The sequence below is a fragment of the Condylura cristata genome, unplaced genomic scaffold (genome assembly GCF_000260355.1).
Source record: "Condylura cristata isolate star-nosed mole 26May11 unplaced genomic scaffold, ConCri1.0 scaffold00009, whole genome shotgun sequence".
NCBI lineage: Eukaryota > Metazoa > Chordata > Mammalia > Eulipotyphla > Talpidae > Condylura > Condylura cristata.
Window position 1 is genome coordinate 11,629,013 of NW_004567110.1, and position 14,366 is coordinate 11,643,378.

The window sequence follows — 14,366 nt, forward strand, 5'->3', positions numbered from 1 at the left end:
GCGGGGAGCGGAAAGCCCAAGGTAGAAGCATCCGCAGGAAGTCAGTTGTGAGATCGATTTTGTAGGAAATGGTCTGGAGGAGAGAGTGTTGATGGCTGGACTCACACTGCAGAATCGCAAAGCAGGCTGTCATGGCTGCAGAGGTGAAGGGACCGGGCTGTGCACTGTGTTGTGTGCACAGCACTTATCTCTGTGGATTCAAACACTTTCCCATGGAGCTTGAAGTGAATAGAGGCCCTTGTCTCTGCCTTTATATATATATATATATATATATATATATATGTGGGAGGAGAAAAAGAGCTTAGAATTTCATTTTTCCAAGCAAGTGGTGTGAGTTACAAGAAGCTCAATCATTGAAGACACGTTCCGTGGTATATACTTTTTAGTATTCAATATAGTTTGTCATAAAATAGGCATCTGCGTTTATATTTTTCTGCCAGGCTGTAGGGCAATAATGTCTTGATATGCAAACACTATTTTATGTGTGAATTTTTTTAACTAATCTTATGTGCGAGTTTTTTTTTAACTCTATGCTATATCATCATTTTCTATGTTGACATCTGTTGTTTTTAATCTATCTCCAACTAGCTGAGTCTGGGGAGCATCCCTGGTGATTGGATGCAGGCCTAAATCCTTTTAGTCTTTAAGCAGACCTCAGAAACAGCCTGGACCTCTAGGCAATGCAAAGACAATGCTCTCTGATAAATCCTGGGGCTTGATGTCACCAACAAACAAGATCTTAATCCCTTTAAACAGCTGTCCGGAGATGCTTTCTGCTCTGTTTTGTTAAGGAGCATAAATCCCTGTGGTTTTCCAAGAGAAACAACCTCCTACTGATACTTTAGCTCCCGAAGAAGAGACATTGTAGAATCTGGCCCTCCTGCCTTTCAAGACCAGGAATCAAGTCCAAAATATTCAGGGGATGCCCCTCAGCCTGGCAGCCGACCTCAGCCTAAACCTAGAAGGAACCCCAAGGCCTTAACTTGTACCCCGTGAACCCAAGCACATTTTCCATGTGTTTGGAGTCACATGACACCACTGAGTCTTCTCAAGACCTCCACTGTGAAGGCAAGAGTGACACCCATGTTGAGCATCTGACTGTTAATGTTTTCCATCCCTGATTCTCCCTAGAGAAGTTAGAGTCATGCAAGGTTTCTACACACTTCTGTCTGTGTCATGAGAGCCATATGCTCGTGTGAACACCCTGCACACCATAAAACAAGCACTCTGCTTGGACAAATTCAACTTTTCCCTGGGCTGTTCATTTTAATATATTTTTCATTGCAATGGTGGCACGAGGATAGAAGAGGGCCAGGTTTGGTTTCTAGAAACAGGTCTTGATGGTAACCAAGCAGGTACTTCCACTCCCCTGACACAAAGAGATACTCCTCTACCCTCTTCATCTTCCTATCTCAGTACCTGCTGTGAGCTCCACTATGTTGCTAAGGAAGTTCACGCACAAAACTCTTCACTAAGCAAAGGGGGGACTCCGCCATGAAGCAGGCAGCACAGGAGTGGGGGGGCACATACTTTGAGGTGTCCACCTCCCCAAGTGTCCCTGAGTTCACTCAGCAAAGCTTCCTGAGAGAGCCCTCAAAACTTAGCCCTGGTCCTGGCAAAAATAGACTGCTGCTCCAAAACTGAACTTGAAACACCATCTGCTACAACATTGCTTCTGGAGTTTGAATATGAGTCATAATTTATCTTTGAGTCTAGAAATGTCTGTTTAATTCACAAGGCACAAATCTGTTCAACAGAAGGCCCCAACCAGCGCTCCTCTCTTGAGAGTTCTAGGGGCCATTTTTATTCTACCAAGTGCCAATCACCCCAGTGAAAGGGGGTACATATTCAAGTCCTGTGCTTAGAAGCTTTATTTTTAATGAAAAATATTCTAGGGGATTGAACATTATAACTAAAAGTGTAAGGTTAGACCAATGACATGCAAAGATGTTTTAACTGTGTGAGCTGAGTCCTGTATAAATTATTTGCACACTTTTCTTGCATGACAAACTGATTTTTTATAGTTGTTTGTACCAGACAGTGGCATATTTTTGTAAAATCTTTTTGACACTGAATTGCAATAAATGTTTTTCCAACAACACACACTGGTGAATTTTTGATGTTTGTCAATTCCAGTTGGCATTTATCATACCGAATGTTTAATTTTTCCCTACTGAGACTTACAGTCCTCCCAGAAACTGTTTTATCATTGTTGTAAAATGTATAGGGATATATAGAAAACTAAGCTTGCTGCCTGGGCCAATAATATAGCATTCTGCTGAAATGAGAAATATTTCCACTCACTGTGTGTTATACAGTGATTAGGGGATAGAGAACTGTGGCATCAGTATCAACTTATTCATTGACAGATATTTACTAACAGTTCCTATAAGCAAGACCCCTTGCAAGACACTGGGAATAGGATGGTGAACAAAACATGGTCTCTGCTTTTTCTTTTTTTTAAGATTTATTTATTTATGCATACAGAACTGGGTATAGACCAGAGTTGCAGGGGCAATGCGAGGATTCACCAGAGGTAGAGTGGGGAGCAGAAGAGTAAGCTCCACTAAGTACACTGCTGAGGGGCACAGCAGGCGGGCCAAGAGAAGTCTGCAGCGCCATGTGGGCAGCTCCCTGACTGAGCATCGTGCTCGTTCCAAGGCAGTTGCCAAAAGCTGCTCAATGCTGTTTTAACTGGTTGCCACCAGGGAAGGCCTGGTCTCTGCTTTAATGGAGTTTAGATTCTAGTGGAATAGACAAAATAATAGAATAAACAAAGCACCGATTTGCAGAGTAACAAGTGGTCCCTGCTTAAGGCAGACTGAGCAGAAATATCAGAGCTGGGATTAAAAAGTGAGAAGAAGCCAGCTTCAGAAGGATGAGGGTTTGAACATTCCAGAAAGAGGAAATGGCTGGTACAAGGTTCAAATTCTGGACCTGCCACTTCTCTGTGGTGTTACTTTGGCCACCTTAACTCCTCTGTCCCAACTTCCTCAACTCCATATCGACGATAATAAGTCTATTTCTTACAGTTGTGAGGGTTAAGTGAATGAATACATGTGAAGTGTTTGGAGCTGGGTACATAGTATGAGCTCAATAAATGGTAACAATTATGATTTCCTAAGAGTCGGGGTGGGAACTGCACTGTATTCCAGATAGGGCAATCTGCTCAGATAATATATACTGGCATGTGATTGATTTGCTGGAGACTCTCAGTCTGAAACCACCCTCATCCTGCCACTAACTTGCCATCAAAAATATGCTGAGAGGCACACGAGAGTAATTAGAGCTCATTATTCTAACTTCCACCAAGATCACAAAATCTTACCGTTCCCCTACACAGCCCAGGCTTGTTTGCTCAGGCTGTTCCACAGAACTAAAATGCTTCGCCTGCCCTTATGTCCAACAAGCATCTATAAGTATCAATACGCCTTAGGACTATCTTCCTGCTGGAGCTTCGACTCCTGTAGCACTCCACAACACTGCTACCCGGCTGTCTCGTTTGCCACTGTAGAACCTGTAGAACACTTAGCATTGCGCCAGGGCTGAATGGACCAATAAACCTGCACCTACATTTATAAAATGCTTTTGAAATCTCACAACCACATTCTTGGCCTCCACTAGAGTAAGAATCAGCATGAGGTTATGAGCAGAGACAACTATTCAGTTTTTTGGTTAAAAATTAAATCTTAGTTGATAAAGGAACAAATATAGAGTCCCAGTTTTCATTAACATTTCTTTGAAGTTCAACTAAATCTTTACGAGTCTAATAAATTTTCATACAAAATAAGAGAATCTTTTATTACTGCTTGATAAATGCAAGTTGAATAGACTAAAGCTTCTTTTTCAAGAAGTCTCTTTTATACACTTAATAAAAATTCCTTTAAATGTTTTAAAGCTGCATTTGTAAATCTAATGCATCTGCTTTTTTTAGTACTTCAAATACCTGCTTAAATAAGCTTCAACCTAATAAGCAAAACATTCCCAAGTAAATTAGTAACACAACTATAATAAATTAAGTGTTAATACATCTCAAATATCTCTCCTTGCTACATGACAAGTGAGAAAGCACCATGTGAAAGAAGGTGTGACTGAATTAAACATCATTTGTGGAGAGAGCCTGAAGCCCTCACTCTCGGTATTGTTTCTTGGGCAGAAATGTGATTGGCATCACCTCAATTTAGCTTATGAAAATGGAAAAGAAACAACTCTGCACCTACCAATGACAGAGATTTCAAGTCCTTGAAAGTGGGAGGAGGGCCCTCCCTTGGGACGCCCCGGTTTAGAGCACAGACGATGAAGTTATCTGCAGCCACTTCAGCACAACTTAGATCCCCAGGACCCCCGGCACCCACTGGGGTCACCCACGTGGCCCAGCAGACCTCTCCTGACCCGCCTGCTGCTCCTCTCAACAGTGTATTTCAGTACCTCTGCCTGTTCTGGACCCCACTCTGTCTCTCTGGTAAATCCTCTTGCGTCCTGCACTCTGGCCTGTATCCCAGCTCTGTATGCATAAATAAATAAATCTTTTTTAAAAAGAAAAGAAAGAAAAAAAGGAAGAAGGAGACAAAAAGTGAGAGTGCAGCAATGCAACAAGAACCCATCTCCCACTGCTGGCTTTGAGATGAAGGGCCACACACGAGCAAAGGAACGAAAGCAACATCTCTCCTTCATATCATCTGGAAAAGGCCAGGAAGCCATTCTCCCCTGGATGCTGCAGCAAGGAACTGGGTTTGCTAACACTGTGACCTCACCCCACTGAAACCTATGTCCGATTTCTGGCCTTCTGATGAAGTGGTGTTTTAAGACATCACACCTGTAGTAACCTACTGCAGTGGTAACAGGAAGTTACATGGGCCCGCTGAAAGATGTGCTAGCAAGCCTAGCCGTCCACCCCCACAAAGCTTTTCCCTATGAATTCTGACCCTTCTGGGGATTCCCTGCTGATCCTTCTCTCCCTGTCCCCCAGTCCAGGCTGAGTGAAGGTTTGTCTGTAAATGCAAATGACTACTGCAGTCATAGTCTGTTCAGCAGCAACAGTAATTAAGCCAGATATGGGAGGCTCAGCTAGGAAAGCTCTGCCTGGTAGTGTTATGGGTAAATTTGCCTCTTTCGCATTTTTCACAGGCCTCACTGAGATGATACAATCACATTTCTGCCCAAGAAACAGCACAGAAAGCCAGTGCTTCTGATTCTCTCCTTGGGTAATGTTGCTCATCACAGTGTCTTGGAGCAGCCTTCCAGAAGTATGAGCTCAGCCCTTACAGTCAAGGTCAAGGTGCATACCATGTACCGCTGAGGGGAGGGGAGGGACAAGAGAATGTCCGTCAACCGCAGCACGAGATCCAAGTTCCAAGTGTCCTCATGAGCTAAAAAGTACCAGAGGAATTCTGAGGAACTGCTGAGCCCACGCTTCAGAGTAGGATAAGAACATGCCCGAAACCCCTGAGTCCATGTGAACAGGGCAGTCTCTTAGAGTCTGTGGGACTGTGTCATAAGAGCCAGAGACCAAGGCTTACCACCACTAGCGGGGAAACTCTCTGAGGTTTAGGTAAGCAAACTCTCTGAGGTTTATGTAAGCAAACTCTCTGAGGTTTATGTAAGCAAACTCTCTGAGGTTTAGGTAAGCGCCCTTTCGGAGGAAATTGAAGCTCTTTGTGAGCCCTGGGGTCCTGAGCCTGTCATTGTTCTAGAAGACAGAAGAATCCCTTCAAGGAGCAATGCAATGGCTCATTCTGTGTCAAGTTGTCTAGGACATGGCTTGTCTTTGGGTCAAACACCAATCAGGACATGGTTGTGAAGGTATTTTTTTTAGATGTGGTTAACATTTAAAACAGTAAAGCAAATTATGCCCCAAATGTGAGGTTTTTTCTTGTTTTCCTTCTCCTATCCCTCCTCTATCCCTCCCCCCTTTCCCATAATAAGCATATATACACCCACTATTTTGGAGGGTTGAAAACCTTGCAATTTTATAAACTCCTAGATAATAAGAAATAAGAAAACCCAGATTCAACATCAATAAGAAACTGAATTCTATTCTTTGCCAAGGACTTCCAAATATATTCTTCTTTTCAGTCACCACAGCAACACTTAGGATAGACGCTAGCATTATCCCACTTTACACTGTACGTGGAGGAAGCTCAGCGAAATTTAGCAATTTGTCTAGGCTCACAGGTATCAAGCTGGAGCGCATTTCATCTCTTTCCAACTCCAGATTCAGTGGCATGCTGGTAAATTTAAATTGGTCATAGTGGGAATATTTACACCACAGAAATCAGCAAGAACAACAAATCAGGGCATTCTTTGTTTTTTTGTTTTTTTGTTTTTTTTTTTGAGAGCTGATTTTTGAACATACCATTACCAACTGGTCACCAGGTTACCAAACCGCAGCAGTATGGTTTCGGCTCAAACCTGCCCCTAAACTCAGCATTCCTAGAAGTGTCTTTTCCACACAGCACCTAGCACAATACCTTGGAGAGAATAGTTGTGAAATACAAATTTGCTGCACAAGATCCTAAGATGTCTCCAGGAGAAACTTCCCTTAGCTTCGACATCCACAAGGTCTTTCTGTAGAGGAGGACTTGCTGACAGTTGGCAGAGTTCTGGGCCTGTGCCGCCAGCCAGGCAGATACCAGGTAGGTGGAGGGGGTGAGGCAAGAGCACCCTGCCCCTGGCGAGCTGGCGCCCTCGCTGGCTTAGGGTGGGCCCTTTCTAGATGGGCATCTCACAGCCACGAAGAGCTTTGCTACAAATGCCATTTCAACTTGAAACAAAACAATGGGAAAAGGGGAGAAACCTTGATTTTAGGCTGCCCTAAAACCATAACCTTGATAGACTTAAAGACATTAAACCTGACAGAGATGCTGAGAGATAACCTGGTCCAGCTCTGGCATGTTCCTCAACTAAAACAACTAAGACCTAGAAATGTTAATGATCTGTCCCCTAAAAAACTTAATAGACAATCATTCTCTGTAATTTGCTAATTGCTGGAATAGGATTTTGACTCTTGTTTCCCTGGACTCAGAATTTTGTTGTTGTTGTTGTTTGCTTTAGGGAGGGGTCCCATTGCGTGCTAATTTTAACTAATTGAACTATCATGAGTCACCTCATTTCCTAGTTCTGGGGGCATCTGTCTCTTTCAAGCATTTCTAACATAGACCACGTTCCTTCACTCAAAGAGAATCTGCCTGGGTATATAATTTGGGGGGAAAATTCCAGCCACTTTAAGTCATAGCTTCACCTTCATCATCAAGTGAGTCAATTCTCTTTATACATTCATATGCATCCTATTGGTTCTGTTCCTCTGGAGAACCCTAATATTCCTGATAAATTAAAACAAAAGAAAACAATAAATAAATAATAAAGTTATAACCTCAGGAGTGAAGGGAAAAGATAAAACTATACTTAAATGCTATGCTCTGTTCCATAGAATTGCTTATGAAACAAAATATGTTTCCTATGTTATCCTTGTAAAATTTGTGTTTAAGGATTTATTATTTATGCTTACAGAACTGGGGTACAGGCCAGAGGTGTGGTGGGTGAGAGGATTCACCAGAGACAGAGTGGGGAGCAGAACAGGCAGATCAGTGAAGTACACTGCTGCGGGGAAAAGCAGGCAGGTCAGGAGAGGTCTGCCACGCCATGTGGGTCAGCTCCCTGGCAGGGGATTGAAATCCTGCTGCAGTGTCTTAGGAGGGCTTCATAGTATGGTGCTTTAACCCATTGCACCACCAGGAAGAACTTTGTCTTTAAGCTTGGAAGTCTCCCTTGTTTTGTCTTGTTTTCCTTATTTTATTGAGATATGACTAACAGTAAACATCAAGTAAGTTTAAGGTATACAACATGATGATTTGATACACATGTTGTTGCAAAATGATTACAACAATAAGGTTAGTTAACACCTTTATCACCTCATGTAATTACCATCTGAGTGTGTGTGTGTGTGTGATGATAACAGGCAAGATCTACTCTCCAAACAACTGTAAAGCACATGGCATATCATTAGCCATAAACAGAATGCTGTGCCCTGTACCCCAAAACTTACTCCTCTGAGATGGAGAAATGTGTGCCCTTTACCAACATTTTTCCACTTCCCCCACCTCCAGTCCCTGATAACCACCATTCTAGTCTCTTTCTATGGATTGTGCTTTTTTTAGAGTCCACGTTTAAGTGAGACCAAATGGTATCTGTCTTTCTCTGGCTTATTTTCCTCAGTATAATGTCCTCGAAGTCAACCATGTAGCCAAATGGCAGTACATCCATCTTTTTCTTTTTTGTGACTGTATGATATTCCACTGTGTACAATATATATTTACCATATTTTCTTTCCATTTATTTGTCAAGGAATACAATGGTTGCTTCCATGTCTTGGCTATTGTGAACAATGCTGCAATGATGCCCTGGAAACTTGTATAAACTCAATGTGGACCACTCCTGACACAGAATATCCTGATATGCTAAGTCCAATATTGGTACCAACCACCTCCTGGCAGGGCAGATGGAGAGACCATAATCAGCCCACTCCCTCCATTCTGTGAATCAATACGAGAGAAAGGGTGAAAAGAGGGGAGGTGGGAAGGGAAGAGAGTGCTGATGGAAAGAACACATGCCCTCCCTGAAGTCACAGCAGGACTCTAAGAGACTCATTCATGAAGCCCAAAACCAACATGGAAGGCTGATATTTTGTTCCCCCCTGGAGGGCTACTGGGGCAACAGGCCTACCAATGTTGCCAGGGGCAGGAGTAAGAGACTCAGAGAGTGTCTCTTGGGGGTGGAGGGGTGGGCAGCAAAGCACCTTGCACTGTCCCAGTGGCACGCAAGGGTGTGCAAGTGTTCCTTGGGTAGAGTGGACACTAAACAGGTAGCTGGGCTAGAGTGATCTTTCCTCCATCTCCTTAAGAAGTTGTCCCCCATCAGTGTCCCCAACAGTCACAGAAAGCGGTGGGAGCTAAAGTGGAGTTGGAGACAGAGGTTGTGCTAAAGCAAGAGCTTCATGCGAGCAAGTGTGTGGGGTGAGACTCGCAAAGGGCCCTCCAGAGGACTTACTCACACACCCCGCAGGAGAGTCAGTTTTGGAAACCTGCCCCAGAGACAACTGGCCGAAATTCAGTTGGCTAGAGAAGGGGTAACAACCCACAGGGAGAGGACGGAAACCTCATCTTGACTGCTCAGTGAGAGGGAGCGTCTGCCTACTCCCCACTGTCGCCTCCTCCTCCCACCCCTACCTAAACTCCAGGAAGAGAGCCAACCACCTGGAGACCAGCAGCCCTGCAGCCACAGCCTCTCCCTGCACTGGGGGAGCAGAGGGGAGCTGCTGACTGAGAGGCATCGTAAAATAAATCAGGCTGAGCTAAGCCTGGATTGAGATCACTCATCACTAAAAAGAGCTGAAAGCTGCAGAATTTGACCTGATGATCATCAGGGAAGCCATTCTCGTGGTCTCAGGAGGAGGCAGATGATATATCGGAGCCAATAGTTTATATATATATATGTCTCCCCAACTGGACTTCCGGTAAGCCAGATTCAATTTAGCCAACATTGCTTATCTCTATGCTTGGCACTAGGTCTAAGGAGTTAAAAAACACAAGAGTGGTCATATTTAAAAAGCCCACATATTAATAGGGGTGAGCCAGGAATGTGAACCTATAATTTTAATATTCTGCTATCAGGTATACATGAGGTTCAGCAGAGAGACAATAATACTCAACTTATATTGAATAGACTTTTGTGTTTCAATTACCTAATCTGAAATATGGAAACAATAATAGCACCTAGTTCATAGGATGGTTGGATGGCGTGAGCTGTTTAATATAGAACAGTGGCTTAGCGTAATTTGAGAACTTGTTAGTACTCAATATTCTGACTAGGACCCTCCCTGGTGGTACAAGCAGTTAAAGTGCAGCACTATGAAGCTGTCCACAGCCACTGCAGCATGAGTTCAATCCCTGGGCAAAGAGGTGACCCACATGGCACAGCAGACCTCTCCTGTCTCACCTTCTGCTCCCCTCAGCAGTGTATTTCAGTCGATCTGCCTGTCCTGTTTCCCATTCTGTCTCTAGTGAATCTTCTCACCTCCTGTACCTCTGGCCTGCACCCCAGCTCTTGTATGCATAAATAAATAAATATTTTAAAAAATATATTGTAGTTATTGTTATTTTCATATTAAATGGTAAGTACTGTTCTAAGAATGATAACTGATTATCTCAGCAATTCTATCAAATAGTTACTTTCTATTACTCCCACTTAGAGAAGAGGGAACGGAGGCACAGGAAGGACAAGCAGCTCACCCAGAAACACACAGTGGAACTAGAATTCAGTCTTGAGCTGTCTATGGCCAAGCTTACACTCGCTATGCAGTGTAGGAGTTAGGAGTGATCAGTTTTGCTGGCCACTTCCGGGAACACAAAGGGGAAAGTACTTTTTCCAAAACAGCAACCAATAAAATATAGTCCTAAAATAGATTGCAACCAAAAGGTCTGGCTCTGGACTTTTAAATAAAACATTCACATGAATTTCAAAAAAAAGCAAAAATTCATCGTGGGGTCCTGGACCAGCCAACAGGAGCTCACTGGCTGGTGTGATGGGGCCTATCTGGCCTGTTGTACCTTCGGCCCTGAGTCTGCTCCTCTGCAGAAAGCTGAGTCCTTCCCTCAGCCCGGCGCGGCTGGCTAGGTTTGAAAGCCACGTCCTCCACAGGAGAAGCTTAGCTGCTCAAGGTTCAGTCTGAGTGTTTCTATCACCACCCCAGCTTCCAAATAAGTAATGCAGGTCCCCTGTTATTGTAGCCTTGCATGCATGTCTTTGGAGAGAGAAAAGACGGAGAACAGCTCCATCTGCCTGTGGAATCCAAGTTCTGTCCAGAAGCCCAGAAAAGCTCCTGGAAAAGTAGCAGACCAGGCTCCCTGACACCGCCATTCAAAACATCCATTTTTATTAAATAAACAGAATCTGGCTGCCCCCCAAGGAGAGCATGATTGTGGTCTCATAAATGACATCATCACATCTGGGTAGCATTTTGTTAAATTAAAAGGCTCCTATAAAGTTCCCAACCACATAATCCCCCCACCCCCATGTTCTTTAATCAAGAACAGCAAGAGTTCAACTTGAAAAGCATAAACAGACATGTTCATAAATCTATACTGTGCATCAAGATTCCAGATGCGAAAATCTTGCTTCTTTCTTATACATTGGTAATTGTGAGTTAGTTAGTGCTCTTTGTCCCCATGGGTGGAGAGGTGGCTGGTGATGCCACCTTTTAATTCTATTGCATGTCATCAATGCCCAGATAAACATTCTCCCCATTTTTAATGTCTTTGAGTCCAGGCTGCATCTTAAAATCCATGGCCCCTTAGATTCAATGAGACACCTGCTGATGTGGAAACACGTGTAACCCATCTCGTCTACTCTGAAACCTTAGCCTACCACCCCCCTTTCTCCTTCTCTGCTGTTTCCTGCAACTGGAACCCTCAGTATTGCCTGTCAGGAAGTTTGCGAGAAATGCTAGATCTGATCCCCATCTCCAACCTGAACCACCCCAAAATAACAGCTGTGTGTCCCAAGAAGTCTTTTGAGGACACATAGCTAATCATGTCAATCCTCTGTTTATAATTATTCAACAGATCTTTGTTGAATGGAATGGTATTTGGCTATAAAGAAAAGATGAAACCCTGCCATTTGCCACAACATGGATAGGCCTGGAGGGACTTGACTTCTGCTGAGTGAGATAAAACAGAGCAGTGAGATAAGACTGCAAAGCCCAGACCAAGAAAGACAAATGGCATTTATTTCACTTTAAAAACAAACAGGTGAATGAAATAAAACAAAAAGAAACTTTGGCCTACAAGAACAGTATTACCAGAGGGAAGGGGGAGGGGCTCGTGGATCAGGAGAAAGGATTCTCAGTGATGGGCTGCTGAACCTTAATTACTGTTATAATTAGTTTTACCTCAATTAAAATTTTAATAGATTTTAAATGATTGTAGGTCATTTTGAATTGTTGGAATTCAACAATTATTGAACTATTGATATTTGTTGAAACTGGGTGATAGGTAAATGAAGATTCTATTTGCTATTTTCTGTTTTGGTGGGTGTCTTAGTCTCTTGCTGTCATAATATACCATAGATTGTGGCCTTGAACAACAGAAATGTACTTTTTTCACAGCAATGAAATCTGGAAAGTCCAAGATCAAGGTATGGTATTTCTGAGAGTCCTCTTGCAGCCTTGCAGCTAAACCACCTTCTCAGCGTGTCTTCACACAGCAGAAAACTGACCTCACTTAATCTTCATTTTCTCCTAATAACCCTATTTATGCATCAGTCACATTGGGGGTATGGCTTTGGACATACGAATGTCAGTCTTCCACCCACAGCAGTCTGTCTGAACATTTGCATTCATAAAAGCTGCAACGCATCAAAAAGGACACCCCAGGCCTTTACCAATGGCTTCCTGGGGGCTGGAGAAGAGGCAGTTTGGTGGGCCACAGGTGAGAACAATGAAAGGGGATTTTATTCTTTAACCCTAAAATTATACTGGGTTCTTTAAAAGTTTGTCAGGAGGGCCCTCCCTGGTGGTGCAGCAGGTTAAAACACAGCACTGAGAAGCTAAAGCCACTTCCCCATGAGTTTGAGCCCCGCCTGGGAGATGACCCACAGGGCGCAGCAGACCTCTCCTGACCCAGCCGCTGCTCCCCTCAGCATTGTACTTTCTCAACCTGCCTGTTCTGCTCCCCATTCTGTCTCTGGTGAATCCTCTCACCACCCCTGCACCTCTGGCCTGAACCTCAGTTCCGTATGCACAAATAAATAAATTTAAAAAAAGTTTGGCAAGAGTAAATTTTTGTCATTTTTAGAATAACTTCAACTCATGTTGAGGCTTCCAATAAATAATGGCCCAGCGCTGAAGTTCATTGCCCTGAGGTCAGGGCTGGTGCTGAGAAAGCCCCGCCTCCCCCACAGCGTCATCAAAACATGCTCATACTCCCTCCAGATACTCTAGGCCACATGCAACTTCCTAAGCTCCCAGCTTCGTTCTGCTGCCCACGCGGCTCTAACTGCCTGGAAAGCCCTTTCCGGCTTGTAAACGCCTACTTTCCCCGCCAGGCCAACTCTGTCCCTGTTCTATAAAGGTCTATGAATATCACCCCCCAATTCTTGAGGAACAGCCTCGTATTCCTGCTGTAGCCTGATCACTGCATTACAATGATATGTGTGCAGAGCCGTCTTCCCAACAGCCTAAACTGTGGGAAATCCACTTTTTGGTTACCATGATTACATCCTCATGGTCTATCACGTAGACTGTAGTTAGTATCAGCTAAGTGGATTTTTCGGTACACCCAAAACTGATGTCTTTAATTCCAGTGGAAATCCCAACTGGAAGTGTAACAGGGCAGCCCAAGGTGGACTGGACCTCCTGTCTGTGGGGCCTCACCTGTGCGCTCAAAATTGTTATACTGCAGATACACAAAAAATGGTCAACAAAAAAGGGTTTATTTACAAAAGGGGAAAGGAACAGGAAACAACCAGGGGGAAGAGAGTGGGATACAAAGTAACTAGAATACCTTACCGGCTAGGCTGACTGAAAACACCGAGTCACGTGATCCGGAGAGCCGTTTCCCGATAGCAATAGAGAAGCGATTATGCCCTATTTATCCCCCAAATGTCCCAGAATTCCTGCTAGACCCGCCCCTGGGTCCTCGCAGTTCTCTCCCTGGTACTGCTGGGAGTTGTAGTTTCCAATCACTGGAGTAGGGGGTAGAGTCCAGAAAGCTGGAGTAGGGGGTGTGATCCATAAGACTCTGCAGAGTTCCTTTAGGACATCCTTCCCCTTAACAGAAGTAGAACTGGGTAAGTTTTTGAAAATCATTTTTAGCCTAATAAAAAGACAGCTTTCACATAATGCGTAGCTAGTGAGCTTAAACTTTGCCTAAAAAAATGGTTCTAAGGCAACACCTTCCTGGTGGCACAAGGGGTTAAGTCTCAGCACTATGAAACTCTCCTCAGCTGGGGGCAGGGGGTATTCCATTCCCTGCCCCTCTCCCAGAGAGTGACCCACATGGCGCAGCAGACCCCCCTGTCTCCCCGCTGCTCCCCTCAGCAGTGTATTTCAGTAGATCCACCTGTCTCTGGTGAATCCTCTCACAGACCCACCACCCCCCGCACCTCTGGCCTATACCCCAGCCCCTGTATGCATAAAATAATAAATCTTTCCTTTAAAAAAATGGTTCTGGCCCTCCCTGGTGGCGCAGCGGGTTAAAGCACAGCACTGAGAATCTAAAGCCGCTTCCGCATGAGTTCGATCCCCACCTGCCCCGGAGGAGACCACATGGCGCGGCAGACCTCTCCTGGCCCACCCGCTGCTCCCCTCAGCA